Here is a 15,627-nt window from a genome sequence, read left to right as displayed (position 1 = left end):
ACACAGTGCTCAAGGTGGGACTGACCAGAACTGGACACAGTGCTCAAGGTGGGACTGACCGGAACTGGACACAGTGCTCAAGGTGGGACTGACCGGAACTGGACACAGTGCTCAAGGTGGGACTGACCAGAACTGGACACAGTGCTCAAGGTGGGTCTGACCAGAACTGGACACAGTGCTCAAGGTGGGTCTGACCAGAACTGGACACAGTGCTCAAGGAGCTGTTTGACCAGAACTGGACACAGTGCTCAAGGTGGGACTGACCAGAACTGGACACAGTACTCAAGGTGGGACTGACCAGAACTGGACACAGTACTCAAAGTGGGACTGACCAGAACTGGACACAGTACTCAGGGTGGGTCTGACCAGAACTGGACACAGTGCTCAAGGTGGGACTGACCAGAACTGGACACAGTGCTCAAGGTGGGTCTGACCAGAACTGGACACAGTGCTCAAGGTGGGTCAGACCAGAACTGGACACAGTGCTCAAGGTGGGTCTGACCAGAACTGGACACAGTGCTCAAGGTGGGTCTGACCAGAACTGGACACAGTGCTCAAGGTGGGACTGACCAGAACTGGACACAGTGCTCAAGGTGGGTCTGACCAGAACTGGACACAGTGCTCAAGGTGGGTCTGACCAGAACTGGACACAGTGCTCAAGGTGGGACTGACCAGAACTGGACACAGTGCTCACGGTGGGTCTGACCAGAACTGGACACAGTGCTCAAGGTGGGTCTGACCAGAACTGGACACAATGCTCAACGTGGGTCTGACCAGAACTGGACACAGTGCTCAAGGTGGGTCTGACCAGAACTGGACACAGTGCTCAAGGTGGGTCTGACCAGAACTGGACACAGTGCTCAAGGTGGGACTGACCAGAACTGGACACAGTGCTCAAGGTGGGTCTGACCAGAACTGGACACAGCGCTCACGGTGGGTCTGACCAGAACTGGACACATTGCTCAAGGTGGGTCTGACCAGAACTGGACACAATGCTCAAGGTGGGTCTGACCAGAACTGGACACAGTGCTCAAGGTGGGTCTGACCAGAACTGGACACAGTGCTCAAGGTGGGACTGACCAGAACTGGACACAGTGCTCAAGGTGGGACTGACCAGAACTGGACACAGTGCTCAAGGTGGGTCTGACCAGAACTGGACACAGTGCTCAAGGTGGGTCTGACCAGAACTGGACACAGTGCTCAAGGTGGGTCTGACCAGAACTGGACACAGTGCTCAAGGTGGGTCTGACCAGAACTGGACCCAGTGCTCAAGGTGGGTCTGACCAGAACTGGACACAGTGTTCAAGTTGGATCTGACCAGAACTGGACACAGTGCTCAAGGTGGGACTGACCAGAACTGGACACATTGCTCAAGGTGGGACTGACCAGAACTGGACACACTGCTCAAGGTGGGTCTGACCAGAACTGGACGCAGTGCTCAAGGTGGGTCTGACCAGAACTGGACACAGTGTTCAAGGTGGGTCTGACCAGAACTGGACACAGTGCTCAAGGTGGGTCTGACAAGAACTGGACACAGTGCTCAAGGTGGGTCTGACCAGAACTGGACACAGTGCTCAAGGTGGGCCTGACCAGAACTGGACACAGTGCTCAAGGTGGGTCTGACCAGAACTGGACACAGTGCTCAAGGTGGGTCTGACCAGAACTGGACCCAGTGCTCAAGGTGGGTCTGACCAGAACTGGACACAGTGTTCAAGGTGGATCTGACCAGAACTGGACACAGTGCTCAAGGTGGGACTGACCAGAACTGGACACATTGCTCAAGGTGGGACTGACCAGAACTGGACACAGTGCTCAAGGTGGGTCTGACCAGAACTGGACGCAGTGCTCAAGGTGGGTCTGACCAGAACTGGACACAGTACTCAAGGTGGGTCTGACCAGAACTGGACACAGTGCTCAAGGTGGGACTGACCAGAACTGGACACAATGCTCAAGGTGGGACTGACCGGAACTGGACACAGTGCTCAAGGTGGGTCTGACCAGAACTGGACACAGTGCTCTGTGGTAAACCACTGTCATACCTGTCTGTGTCTGTATGTGTATTCCACTAGGTACAGGTCTGGACATGCCTCGGCTGACTCCTCCCACTATTCCAGGTATATAAGTGACTCCCTCCCAGTCCCTTAGTATTCTGGACGGGTCGACCACTCGAGACAAGACCTTCATTCTTTAGTTAATAAAAGCCTGATTGTTACTCGCTCAACCTCAGTCTTTTGAGTAATTGATGGCGCATCAATTTTATTAACTAAATTTTTTATAATGGAGAAGATCCTCACACCAGCATGCCTGGACCTGGACAGTCGGGAAGCGGACGCTTCCACCAAGTTTGCTCACTGGCTCACGTGCTTCGAGACATTCCTGACTGCCTCCACTGCGGTCGAAACGGATGCGGACAAACTGTCTGTCCTGTTCTCCAAGGTGAACCATCGAGTGTACTCAGTCATCCAGGACGCGACCTCGTACACAGACGCCCTCCAGCTCCTCAAGACCCAGTACACGCGCCCTGTGAACGAAGTATATGCTAGGCACCTTCTGGGGAGTCGCAAGCAACAACCTGGGGAATCGACTGAGGAATACCTCCAAGCACTGTCCGTGCTTGGCCGGGCCTGTGGGTGTAAGGCGGTAACGCCCACTAAGTACATGGAGGAACTGATCCGGGATGCCTTCGTAGCGGGCCACAGGTCCAACTACACCCGACAGCGACTGCTGGAGCAGAGTGACCTCACCCTCGACAAAGCCTCCGACATCGCACTAACGCTGGACGCAGCCTTCCGGGGCATGGATGCCTACTCCTCTGCACCATGGACGCCGCGGGGAACGACAACCTGGGACACGGTAGGACAGCCCCATAGCACCGTGCCACCCCAGCCACAGCCCAACAACGGCCCAACTACCACAGCAGTGTCCCAAAGCCAGACAGCAGTATCCCAAGGCCAGAAATGCTACTTCTGTGGCCAGGCCAAACACCCCAGAGCGCGCTGCCCGGCGAAGAATGCGACCTGCTCGGGCTGCGGGAAAAAGGGACACTACGCCAGCGTCTGCAAGGCCAAACCCTCCAGGGCCCAGAGACCAGACACTCCGCGGTCGAGAAGGAGGCCCAGGCTATCGTGGAGGCTGTGCGTCATTGGAGGCACTACCTGGCCGGAAAACGATTTACCCTGCTCACTGACCAGCGTTCAGTTGCTTTTATGTTCAACAACAAGCAGAGGGGCAAAATCAAAAATGACAAGATCTTGAGGTGGAGAATCGAACTTTCCACCTACAATTACGAGATCTTGTACCGGCCTGGGAAGCTCAATGAACCCCCAGATGCCCTATCGCGTGGCACCTGCGCCAGCGCGCAGATCGATAGGCTGAGGGCCCTCCACAATGACCTCTGCCACCCGGGGGTCACCAGGTTCTTCCACTTCATCAAGGCCCGCAACCTGCCTTACTCCATTGAGGAGGTCAGGACCATGACCAAGAACTGCCAAGTCTGCGCTGAGTGCAAACCGCACTTTTATAGACCAGACAGAGCCCACCTGATAAAAGCCACTCGCCCTTTCGAACGCCTGAGCGTCGATTTCAAAGGGCCTCTCCCCTCCTCCGACCACAATGTGTACTTCCTCAACATCATTGACGAGTACTCCCGGTTCCCGTTCGCTATCCCCTGCCCGGACATGACCAGTGCCACGGTCATTAAATCTCTGAACAGCCTCTTCACCCTGTTCGGTTTCCCCAGCTATATCCATAGCGACCGGGGCTCATCGTTTATGAGCGACGAACTCCGCCAGTACCTGCTCGCTAGGGGTATAGCCACAAGCAGGACCACCAGTTACAACCCCCGGGGGAACGGACAGGTGGAAAGAGAGAATGCAACTGTTTGGAAGGCCGCCCTACTAGCCTTAAAGTCTAGGGGCCTTCCGACCTCCCGCTGGCAGGAGGTGCTCCCCGATGCGCTCCACTCGATTCGGTCACTTCTCTGCACTGCCACCAATGCCACCCCTCACGAGAAAATGTTTGTCTTCCCAAGGAAGTCCACATCGGGGACATCGCTACCGCCATGGCTGACGTCCCCAGGGCCGGTACTACTGAGAAGACACGTGAGGGCCAATAAAACGGACCCCCTGGTCGAGAGGGTCGACCTCCTCCACGCCAACCCCCAGTACGCTTACATTGCGTACCCGGACGGGCGGGAGGACACAGTCTCCATACGAGACCTCGCACCCTCGGGGACCGCTGTAACCCACTACCCATTACCACCCCCCCCCACGACCCGATATCCAACCCCAGCAGCCGGCACGCCTGAGCCCGTCACCCACGAGGACTACACTCCAGGGCCCCAGCCTACACGGGACGCGATGCCGGAAGCTCCACCACCCCTGCCGTCGCCACGTCGATCACAGCGGCAGACAAGACCTCCGGAGAGACTCCAATACATGAACTTTTAAATACACTTCACCCCGCCGGACTCATTTTTAAACAAGGGGTGAATGTGGTAAACCACTGTCATACCTGTCTGTGTCTGTATGTGTATTCCACTAGGTACAGGTCTGGACATGCCTCAGCTGACTTCTCCCACTATTCCAGGTATATAAGTGACTACCTCCCAGTCCCTTAGTATTCTGGACGGGTCGACCACTCGAGACAAGACCTTCATTCTTTAGTTAATAAAAGCCTGATTGTTACTCGCTCAACCTCAGTCTTTTGAGTAATTGATGGCGCATCATGCTCAAGGTGGGTCTGACCAGAACTGGACACAGTACTCAAGGTGGGTCTGACCAGAACTGGACACAGTGCTCAAGGTGGGTCTGACCGGAACTGGACACAGTGCTCAAGATGGGTCTGACCAGAACTGGACACAGTGCTCAAGGTGGGTCTGACCAGAACTGGACATAGTGCTCACGGTGGGACTGACCAGAACTGGACACAGTGCTCAAGGTGGGACTGACCAGAACTGGACACAGTGCTCAAGGTGGGACTGACCAGAACTGGACACAATGCTCAAGGTGGGACTGACCAGAACTGGACACAGTGCTCAAGGTGGGTCTGACCAGAACTGGACACAGTGCTCAAGGTGGGACTGACCAGAACTGGACACAGTGCTCAAGGTGGGTCTGACCAGAACTGGACACAGTGCTCAAGGTGGGTCTGACCAGAACAGGACACAGTGCTCAAGGTGGGACTGACCAGAACTGGACACAGTGCTCAAGGTGGGACTGACCAGAACTGGACACAGTGCTCAAGGTGGGACTGACCAGAACTGGACACAGTGCTCAAGGTGGGACTGACCAGAACTGGACACAGTGCTCAAGGTGGGACTGACCAGAACTGGACACAGTGCTCAAGGTGGAACTGACCGGAACTGGACACAGTGCCCAAGGTGGGACTGACCAGAACTGGACACAGTGCTCAAGGTGGGACTGACCAGAACTGGACACAGTGCCCAAGGTGGGACTGACCAGAACTGGACACAGTGCCCAAGGTGGGCCTGACCAGAACTGGACACAGTGCTCAAGGTGGGACTGACCAGAACTGGACACAGTGCTCAAGGTGGGACTGACCGGAACTGGACACAGTGCTCAAGGTAGGTCTGACCAGAACTGGACACAGTGCTCAAGGTGGGACTGACCAGAACTGGACACCGTGCTCAAGGTGGGACTGACCAGAACTTGACACCGTGCTCAAGGTGGGACTGACCAGAACTGGACACAGTGCTCAAGGTGGGACTGACCAGAACTGGACACCGTGCTCAAGTAGTTGTCTGACCAGAACTGGACACAGTGCTCAAGGTGGGTCTGACCAGAACTGGACCCAGTGCTCAAGTTGGGTCTGACCAGAACTGGACACAGTGTTCAAGGTGGGTCTGACCAGAACTGGACACAGTGCTCAAGGTGGGACTGACCAGAACTGGACACAGTGCCCAAGGTTGGTCTGAACAGAACTGGACACAGTGCTCAAGGTGGGACTGACTAGAACTGGACACAGTGCTCAAGGTGGGTCTGACCGCAACTGGACACAGTGCTCAAGGTGGATCTGACCAGAACTGGACACAGTGCTCAAGGTGGGTCTGACCGGAACTGGACACTGTGCTCAAGGAGCTGTCTGACCAGAGACCCTGTACAGTGTGACCGTTATCCCCTCTGACTTTTATTCTACTGTTCTAACGATGCTGTTCAACATATTACGGGCTTTGCTCACTGTTCCTCTGCATTGGTTGGACATGTTGGCTGTCCATTCGACGGAGACTCCTAGGTCTCGTTCAGCATCATCCTTATCTGTTTTAATACCATTCATGAAGTATGTGTTTTATCTACTTTTCCTTCCTGTTTACTGGACCTTACACTGTAAATTCCACCTTCCGTTGTTCTGCACATTTGCAAATTATGTCCACCTCATTCTATCATTTCGGAGCTGCCCCCTCCAACTCCCGAGCTCCTCCTAGTTTGATATCATCATCAAATTCAACCAGTTTACATTGAGTTTCTGCATCCAAGCCATTGACGCAAGTTCGAGACAGTAATAATCCCAGCACTGAGCCCTAGGGCACCCCACTCAGTACTTCCGTCCACCTCTAAGAAGTACCACCTGACAGCCAAGGGAAACCTCACAGATCTGTAAAATGGCATGCTGTCTGGAGTTATGTTGGTCTCCTACCCTAGAACAGGTGCCCAGCTCTTTGCTGTAAAATGCTGATAAAGGGCCTGTGAAGGAAGTAAGTATTCAGAGGGGAATCATGGAACCTCATGTAATGGAAGTGGTCTGTATTAAGCCAAGTGCATTGTAACACAGCGCTGATACCTCCCACGTGTTATACTCCAGCTAGTAATAATGCTAAGGGCCGCTCCACGGCCCAAAGTTCCTGGGGTGGGTCTTTCCTCTTCCACCCCTCTGCCCCAATCAAAATTTACATGTCCTGGCCTGCTCGAATGAAGAGGCCATGTTTGAATGTGACCTGATTGGACCGAACCAGATCTGATCAATTAGGACAAAATGTTCCTCGTGAATCTGTGCTTATGGTGCCTGTACCCAACGCGAGGCACAGCCTGTACCTAGCGCAAGGTGGTGCCTGTACCCAGTATGGGGCAGTGCCTGTACCCAGCGTGGGGCGGTGCCTGTACCCAGCGTGGGGCGGTGCCTGTACCCAGCGCTAGGCGGTGCCTGTACCCAGCGCGACGCGGTGCCTGTACCCAGCACTAGGCGGTGCCTGTACCCAGCGCGAGGCGGTGCCTGTACCCAGCGCAGGGCGGTGCGTGTACCGAGCGTGGGGCGGTGCCTGTACCCAGCGCAGGGTGGTGCCTGCACCCAGAGCGAGGCGGTGCCTGTACCCAGCGCGAGGCGGTGCCTGTACCCAGCGCGGGGCGGTGCCTGTACCCAGCGTGAGGCAGTGCCTGTACCCAGCGCGGGGCGGTGCCTGTACCCAGCGTGGGGCGGTGTCTGTAGCCTTCACTTCCCCTCTCCTGAATGTGCTGGCTCTGGTGGGGATTCGGTATTGTTCCACGATGACTGGGCCCTCTCCGATCCTTCACTCATGCGGCCATTCTTAATGTGAGAGTCTAAACAGTGAGGATCACAGGTTATTGAACCATTGGAATTTTCATCGCGAAGCCCAAGCCCATGCTATCACACACATGCACCTTTCCGATGGGGGCACTGGATAGTAATCAGAGCAGCGACCCTGGCTGAGCTATCCTCTCCCTAACCCGGGGGTTTGGACAGTGATCCAAGAGCAGGATCACGGTGTGCACGAAGCTCTGCCAGTTGCTCGAGCTCGCGCTGTGAGATTCGGAACTTGAGGAGCGGCTGGAGTCACTGCAGTGCATCAGGGAGTTCGAGAGTTTCCTGGAAGTGGGTCACCCTACTGCCACAGAAGGTGCAGGAGGTGAGGGAGTGGGTGATCACCAGACAGGGTAGGAGGAAGACTCAGGTAGCGCAGGAATCCCCCAAGCCAGTGGCACTCGCTAACCGGTTTTCAGTTTTGAATACCAGGGAGGTACCAGCTCTTGGTCCGTAGCCCTGCAGGTTACGGCACTTCAAGTGCATATCCAAGAACGTTTTAAATGAGGTGAGGGTTTCTGCCTCTACCACCCTTTCAGGCAGTGAGTTCCAGACCCCCACCACCCTCTGGGTGAAAAAAGTTCTCCTCACCTCCCCTCTAATTCTTCTACCAATTACTTTAAATCTATGCCCCCCTGGTTATTGACCTCTCTGCTAAGGGAAATAGGTCCTTCCTATCCACTCTATCTGGGCCCCTCATAATTTTATACACCTCAATAAGGTCTCCCCTCGGCCTCCTCTGTTCCAAAGAAAACAACCCCAGCCTATCCAATCTTTCCTTGTAACTAAAATAGGTTGGCTCCCATTCCATATGCTCCCTTTTTTAAGGATGATGGAGATGACCATGGAAGGATCATTCACATCGATCAGCCTGCGAAACCTTTGCCACTTCACACTGTTCTCCAAGTGAAGAGTGCGAAGATATGAAAACAAGCTTTTTACTAAGGTTTAAATGTATTAAAGGGTTCTGATGATTTTATTTGTTTTGATGTAGGAAGAGCAGGGTTACTTCACCAATGAGTCCTACACACTGTGGCTAGAGAAGAAGAACCTGCCCAATATAGTGAGGACATCTTCCAGCTTCTACAAGCCGCGCAGGACCGCCGCGGAACAGGTGCTCGAACAGCTGAGGGAGTCGGTGAAGACTGGCGAGACCAGCAGCGGCAAAAAGACGCTCAAAGTCGTGCAGCTCACAAAGCCCAAGGGTCCCTGCCGATCGGAGGGGGGTCCGGGATGGGTAAAGGCCGGGCTGCTGTGGGTGCGAAGTGGGAAGGAGAGGGGGGGGTGTCCCCGAGATCCCGGGCTCGCAAACCGTGACCTGCAACGCACCTCGCGAGGGCAAGGCCCCCGTCTGCGTGATCAAGCCAATCTGGAACGTCAGTACCAATCCGGCTATGCCCCCGGTGACGGATATCTCCAGACAGGTGGAGGCCAATCCGGATATCAGCCCGGAAATCCTGGTCCAACAGCACGACTTTGGGCCCTTTCACGAGCTGGCGCTGGACAGCGCGGGCCACCCTGAGCTGAGGGCCAAGGTTGGGATGAGATCGGAGCCCCTGCCAACCCTGCCTTTTGATGTCATCAAGAGGGAGTTGTTCCCGGGTTCCAGTTACCATAGGATAAGGATACCCGAGGAATTCAAGCCGGTGCACGTCATCGACCTTCCCAAGAAACGGCACCTGGTCAAGGCAAAGTCCGAGATAGACATGCACCTGCCCGAGTGGGTGGAGCCGAGCACACCCTGCCTCCCCGCTTCCAGCTCACGCTCCATATGCAAAGTGGAGTCTACTATCCCCACTGCAAGTACCAAAAGGACACCTGGGTCTTTGGACAATCAGTATTTATTTGAAGGTAGAACAAGGAGTCAAAGTCTCAACCATGGCTCAGTAAGTAGCATTCTCGCGACTGAATCATTAGGTTGTGGGTTCAAACCCTACTCCAGAGACCTAAGCCCCGTACTCCAGGCTGACACTCCCAATGCAGCACTGAGGGAATGCTGCACTGTCGGAGGTACCGTCTTTTGGATGAGACGTTAAACTGAGGCCCCGCTGCCCTCTCAGGTGGATGAATAAGATCCCATGGCACTATTCGAAGAAGAGCAGGGGAGTTCCCAACGGTGTCCTGGGCAATATTTACCCATCAACCAGCATCACTATAGCAGATTATCTCACTGTCGGTATACACTCTATCCTATCATGGACTCTACCCTCCCACAGCCCATGTACACTCTCCCCTATCACAGACTCCACCCATCCATTTAATCTCCTCCCACAGCCCATGTACACTCTATCCTATCATGGACTCTACCCTCCCATTTAATCTCCTCCCACAGCCCATGTACACTCTCCCCCATCACGGACTCTACCCTCCCATTTAATCTCCTCCCACAGCCCATGTACACTCTCCCCTATCATGGACTCTACCCACCCAATCTCCTCCCACAGCTCATGTACACTCTCCCCCATCATGGACTCTACCCTCCCATTAAATCTCCTCCCACAGCCCATGTACACTCTCCCCTATCATGGACTCTACCCACCCATTTAATCTCCTCCCACAGCCCATGTACACTCTCCCCTATCATGGACTCTACCCACCCATTTAATCTCCTCCCACAGCACATGTACACTCTCCCCCATCATGGACTCTACCCTACCATTAAATCTCCTCCCACAGCCCGTGTACACTCTCCCCTATCATGGACTCTACCCACCCATTTAATCTCCCCCCACAGCCCATGTACACTCTATCCTATCATGGACTCTGCCCTCCCATTTAATCCCCTCCCACAGCCCATGTACACTCTCCCGTATCATGGATGCTACCCACCCATTTAATCTCCTCCCACAGCCCATGAACACTCTCCCCTATCATGGACTCTACCCACCCAATCTCCTCCCACAGCCCATGTACACTCTATCCTATCATGGACTCTACCCTCCCATTTAATCCCCTCCCACAGCCCATGTACACTCTCCCCTGTCATGGACTCTACCCACCCATTTAATCTCCTCCCACAGCCCATGTACACTCTCCCCTATCACGGACTCTACCCACCCATTTAATCTCCCCCCACAGCCGATGTACACTCTATCCTATCATGGACTCTACCCTCCCATTTAATCTCCCCCCACAGCCGATGTACACTCTCCCCTATCATGGACTCTACCCACCCATTTAATCTCCTCCCACAGCCGATGTACACTCTATCCTATGATGGACTCTACCCTCCCATTTAATCTCCTCCCACAGCCGATGTACACTCTATCCTATCATGGACTCTACCCACCCATTTAATCTCCCCCCACAGCCCATGTACACTCTCCCCTATCATGGACTCTACCCACCCATTTAATCTTCTCCCACAGCCCATGTACACTCTCCCCTAACATGGACTCTATCCACCCATTTAATCTCCTCCCACAGCCCATGTACACTCTCCCCTATCATGGACTCTACCCACCCAATTAATCTCCTCCCACAGCCCATGTACACTCTCCCCTATCACAGACTCTATCCACCCATTTAATCTCCTCCCACAGCCCATGTACACTCTCCCCTATCATGGACTCTACCCACCCATTTAATCTCCTCCCACAGCCCATGTCCACTCTCTCCTAACATGGACTCTACCCTCCCATTTAATCTCCTCCCACAGCCCATGTACACTCTCCCCTATCATGGACTCTACCCACCCATTTAATCTCCTCCCACAGCCCATGTACACTCTCTCCTAACATGGACTCTACCCTCCCATTTAATCTCCTCCCACAGCCCATGTACACTCTCCCCTATCATGGACTCTACCCACCCATTTAATCTCCTCCCACAGCCCATGTACACTCTCCCCTATCCTGGACTCTATCCACCCATTTAATCTCCTCCCACAGCCCATGTACACTCTCCCCTATCATGGACTCTACCCTCCCATTTAATCTCCTCCCACAGCCCATGTACACTCTCCCCTAACATGGACTCTACCCACCCATTTAATCTCCCCCCACAGCCCATGTACACTCTCTCCTAACATGGACTCTATCCACCCATTTAATCTCCTCCCACAGCCCATGTACACTCTCCCCTATCCTGGACTCTATCCACCCATTTAATCTTCTCCCACAGCCCATGTACACTCTCCCCTAACATGGACTCTACCCTCCCATTTAATCTCCTCCCACAGCCCATGTACACTCTCCCATATCATGGACTCTACCCTCCCATTTAATCTCCTCCCACAGCCCATGTACACTCTCCCCTATCCTGGACTCTAGCCCGATAAGGCCCATTATTCTTCAGCCGGAGTCCAGGCTGGCTTTGAACCGACGCCTCTGCAATAAAATAGAGCCTCACCAATCTCCAGCCAGAGAGAACTGATCCCCATCAAACGAGACGAGATTTGAGTCCACGTTGCAGTGGTGACTCCAGTATCAGCCAGATCCCTGTCATGGAGTCCGGCCTGTATTTGAACCGAGCCGACAGGTTAAAGGTTATACGCTGTCTTAACGCACCGACTGTGCAAAGCAGCAGATTATTCTCATCTTACAAATAAAACCTGTGCGGCTCCTGTTTATTCTGTCCTTCAAAGAAATGGGAGGTGGATTAAAATACACACCACACAGAACACATCCTTAAAGAGGGTGTCTTTCCATCCTGCATTCTTTTGGACCAAAAAATATTGTTGGCGAGTTAGCTGATCTAAGTAGAAAGGAGACAAGATCAGCCAGGGTTCTTGTTCCTGATCACTGCCCAGTAAACCCGCGTGTGATACTCAGAATGCCACCTGGTGATGCTTCCCAGAGTGCAACAGTCTGCCAACATGCTGTCTGATCTCTCAAATGAAGAATAGCCCCCACCCCTCTCACCCCACCTTTCGTCCGGCCCGGGAAACACAAGGGAGAGTCGGACACTGTGGGGAGAGTGTTATCGAGGGAGATGACAGCCCTCGAAACCAGCTAGCGAAACTGAGCCTGCCTCATCAGAACAAGCATTTAATCCAGGACTTGAGTAATGGTGTTTGTGTGAGCCTCAATCTAACTGAGAGTTTAACAGTCGAGATACAGTCAGTTTCAGTAACTACCCCCCGGCACCCTGTTACTGACTGTATCTCTACTGATGTTAATCCAGCTCCCTCACACTGTCACTCAGCAACCCTCCCCCAGCGCCCTGTGTTACTGACTGTATCTCTACTGATGTTAATCCAGCTCCCTCACACTGTCACTCAGTAACCCCTCCCCCAGTGCCATGTTACTGACTGTATCTCTACTGATGTTAATCCAGCTCCCTCACACTGTCACTCAGTAACCCCTCTCCCCCAGTGCCCTGTGTTACTGACTGTATCTCTCCTGATGTTAATCCAGCTCCCTCACACTGTCACTCAGTAACCCCTCTCCCCCCGGCACCCTGTTACTGGCTGTATCTCCACTGATGTTAATCCAGCTCCCTCACACTGTCACTCAGTAACCCCTCTCCCCCCGGCACCCTGTTACTGGCTGTATCTCTACTGATGTTAATCCAGCTCCCTCACACTGTCACTCAGCAACCCTCCCCCAGTGCCGTGTTACTGACTGTATCTCTACTGATGTTAATCCAGCTCCCTCACACTGTCACTCAGTAACCCCTCCCCCGGCGCCCTGTGTTACTGACTGTATCTCTACTGATGTTAATCCAGCTCCCTCACACTGTCACTCAGTAACCCCTCTCCCCCAGTGCCCTGTGTTACTGACTGTATCTCTACTGATGTTAATCCAGCTCCCTCACACGGTCACTCAGCAACCCCTCCCCCAGTGCCCTGTGTCACTGACTGTATCTCTACTGATGTTAATCCAGCTCCCTCACACTGTCACTCAGTAACCCCTCCCCCAGTGCCCTGTTACTAACTGTATCTCTACTGATGTTAATCCAGCTCCCTCACACGGTCACTCAGTAACCCTCCCCCGGCGCCCTGTGTCACTGACTGTATCTCTACTGATGTTAATCCAGCTCCCTCACACGGTCACTCAGTAATCCCTCTCCCCCAGCACCCTGTGTTACTGACTGTATCTCTACTGATGTTAATCCAGCTCCCTCACACTGTCACTCAGTAACCCCTCCCCCAGTGCCCTGTTACTAACTGTATCTCTACTGATGTTAATCCAGCTCCCTCACACGGTCACTCAGTAACCCTCCCCCGGCGCCCTGTGTCACTGACTGTATCTCTACTGATGTTAATCCAGCTCCCTCACACGGTCACTCAGCAAACCTCCCCCAGCGCCCTGTGTCACTGACTGTATCTCTACTGATGTTAATCCAGCTCCCTCACACTGTCACTCAGTAACCTCTCCCCCAGCGCCCTGTGTTACTGACTGTATCTCTACTGATGTTAACCCAGCTCCCTCACACTGTCACAAACGCTTCCCCCAGCGCCCTGTGTTACTGACTGTATCTCTACTGATGTTAATCCAGCTCCCTCACACTGTCACTCAGTGACCCCTCCCCCCAGCGCCCTGTGTTACTGACTGTATCTCTACTGATGTTAATCCAGCTCCCTCACACTGTCACTCAGTGACCCCTCCCCCCAGCGCCCTGTTACTGACTGTATCTCTACTGATGTTAATCCAGCTCCCTCACACTGTCACTCAGTAACCCCTCCCCCCAGTGCCCTGTGTTACTGACTGTATCTCTACTGATGTTAATCCAGCTCCCTCACACTGTCACTCAGTAACCCCTCTCCCCCGTGCCCTGTGTTACTGACTGTATCTCTACTGATGTTAATCCAGCTCCCTCACAGTCACTCAGTAACCCCTCTCCCCCAGCGCCGTGTTACTGACTGTATCTCTACTGATGTTATCCAGCTCCCTCACACTGTCACTCAGTAACCCCTCCCCCCAGTGCCCTGTGTTACTGACTGTATCTCTACTGATGTTAATCCAGCTCCCTCACACTGTCACTCAGTAACCCCTCTCCCCCAGCGCCCTGTGTTACTGACTGTATCTCTACTGATGTTAATCCAGCTCCCTCAGTCACTCAGTAACCTCTCTCCCCAGCACCCTGTGTTACTGACTGTATCTCTACTGATGTTAATCCAGCTCCCTCACACTGTCACTGAGTAACTCCCCCCCCCACCAGTGCCCTGTGTTACTGACTGTATCTCTACTGATGTTAATCCAGCTCCCTCACTGTCACTCAGTAACCTCTCTCCCCAGCACCCTGTGTTACTGATTGTATCTCTACTGATGTTAATCCAGCTCCCTCACACTGTCACTCAGTAACCCCCCCCCACACCAGTGCCCTGTCACTGACTGTATCTCTACTGATGTTAATCCAGCTCCCTCACAGTCACTCAGTAACCCCTCCCCCCAGTGCCCTGTGTTACTGACTGTATGTCTACTGATGTTAATCCAGCTCCCTCACACTGTCACTCAGTAACCCCTCTCCCCCAGCGCCCTGTGTTACTGACTGTATCTCTACTGATGTTAATCCAGCTCCCTCACTGTCACTCAGTAACCTCTCTCCCCAGCACCCTGTGTTACTGACTGTATCTCTACTGATGTTAATCCAGCTCCCTCACACTGTCACTCAGTAATCCCCCCCCTCACCAGTGCCCTGTGTTACTGACTGTATCTCTACTGATGTTAATCCAGCTCCCTCACACTGTCACTCAGTAACCACCCCCCCCCACCAGTGCCCTGTGTTACTGACTGTATCTCTACTGATGTTAATCCAGCTCCCTCACACTGTCACTCAGTAACCCCTCTCCCCCCAGCGCCCTGTGTTACTGACTGTATCTCTACTGATGTTAATCCAGCTCCCTCACACTGTCACTCAGTAACCCCTCCCCCCAGTGCCCTGTGTTACTGACTGTACCTCTACTGATGTTAATCCAGCTCCCTCACACTGTCACTCAGTAACCCCTCCCCCCAGTGCCCTGTGTTACTGACTGTATCTCTACTGATGTTAATCCAGCTCCCTCACACTGTCACTCAGTAACCCCTCCCCCCAGTGCCCTGTGTTACTGACTGTACCTCTACTGATGTTAATCCAGCTCCCTCACACTGTCACTCAGTAACCCCTCCCCCCAGCACCCTGTGTTACTGA

The 15,627-nt window shown here is 53.7% G+C and overlaps 1 pseudogene; it reads left to right on the top strand.

Moving 5' to 3' along the window:
* The first annotated feature begins 6,733 nt into the window (after positions 1–6,733).
* Positions 6,734–9,785, top strand: LOC147123838 (uncharacterized; annotated as a pseudogene).
* Positions 9,786–15,627: the final 5,842 nt, after the last annotated feature.

This window comes from Somniosus microcephalus, chromosome 2 (genome assembly GCF_052327205.1).
Source record: "Somniosus microcephalus isolate GS21.2 chromosome 2, FLI_Smic_1.0, whole genome shotgun sequence".
NCBI classification, from domain to species: domain Eukaryota; kingdom Metazoa; phylum Chordata; class Chondrichthyes; order Squaliformes; family Somniosidae; genus Somniosus; species Somniosus microcephalus.
Note: the sequence above shows the minus strand (reverse complement) of the source record. Positions and strands in the feature narration are given on the sequence as shown.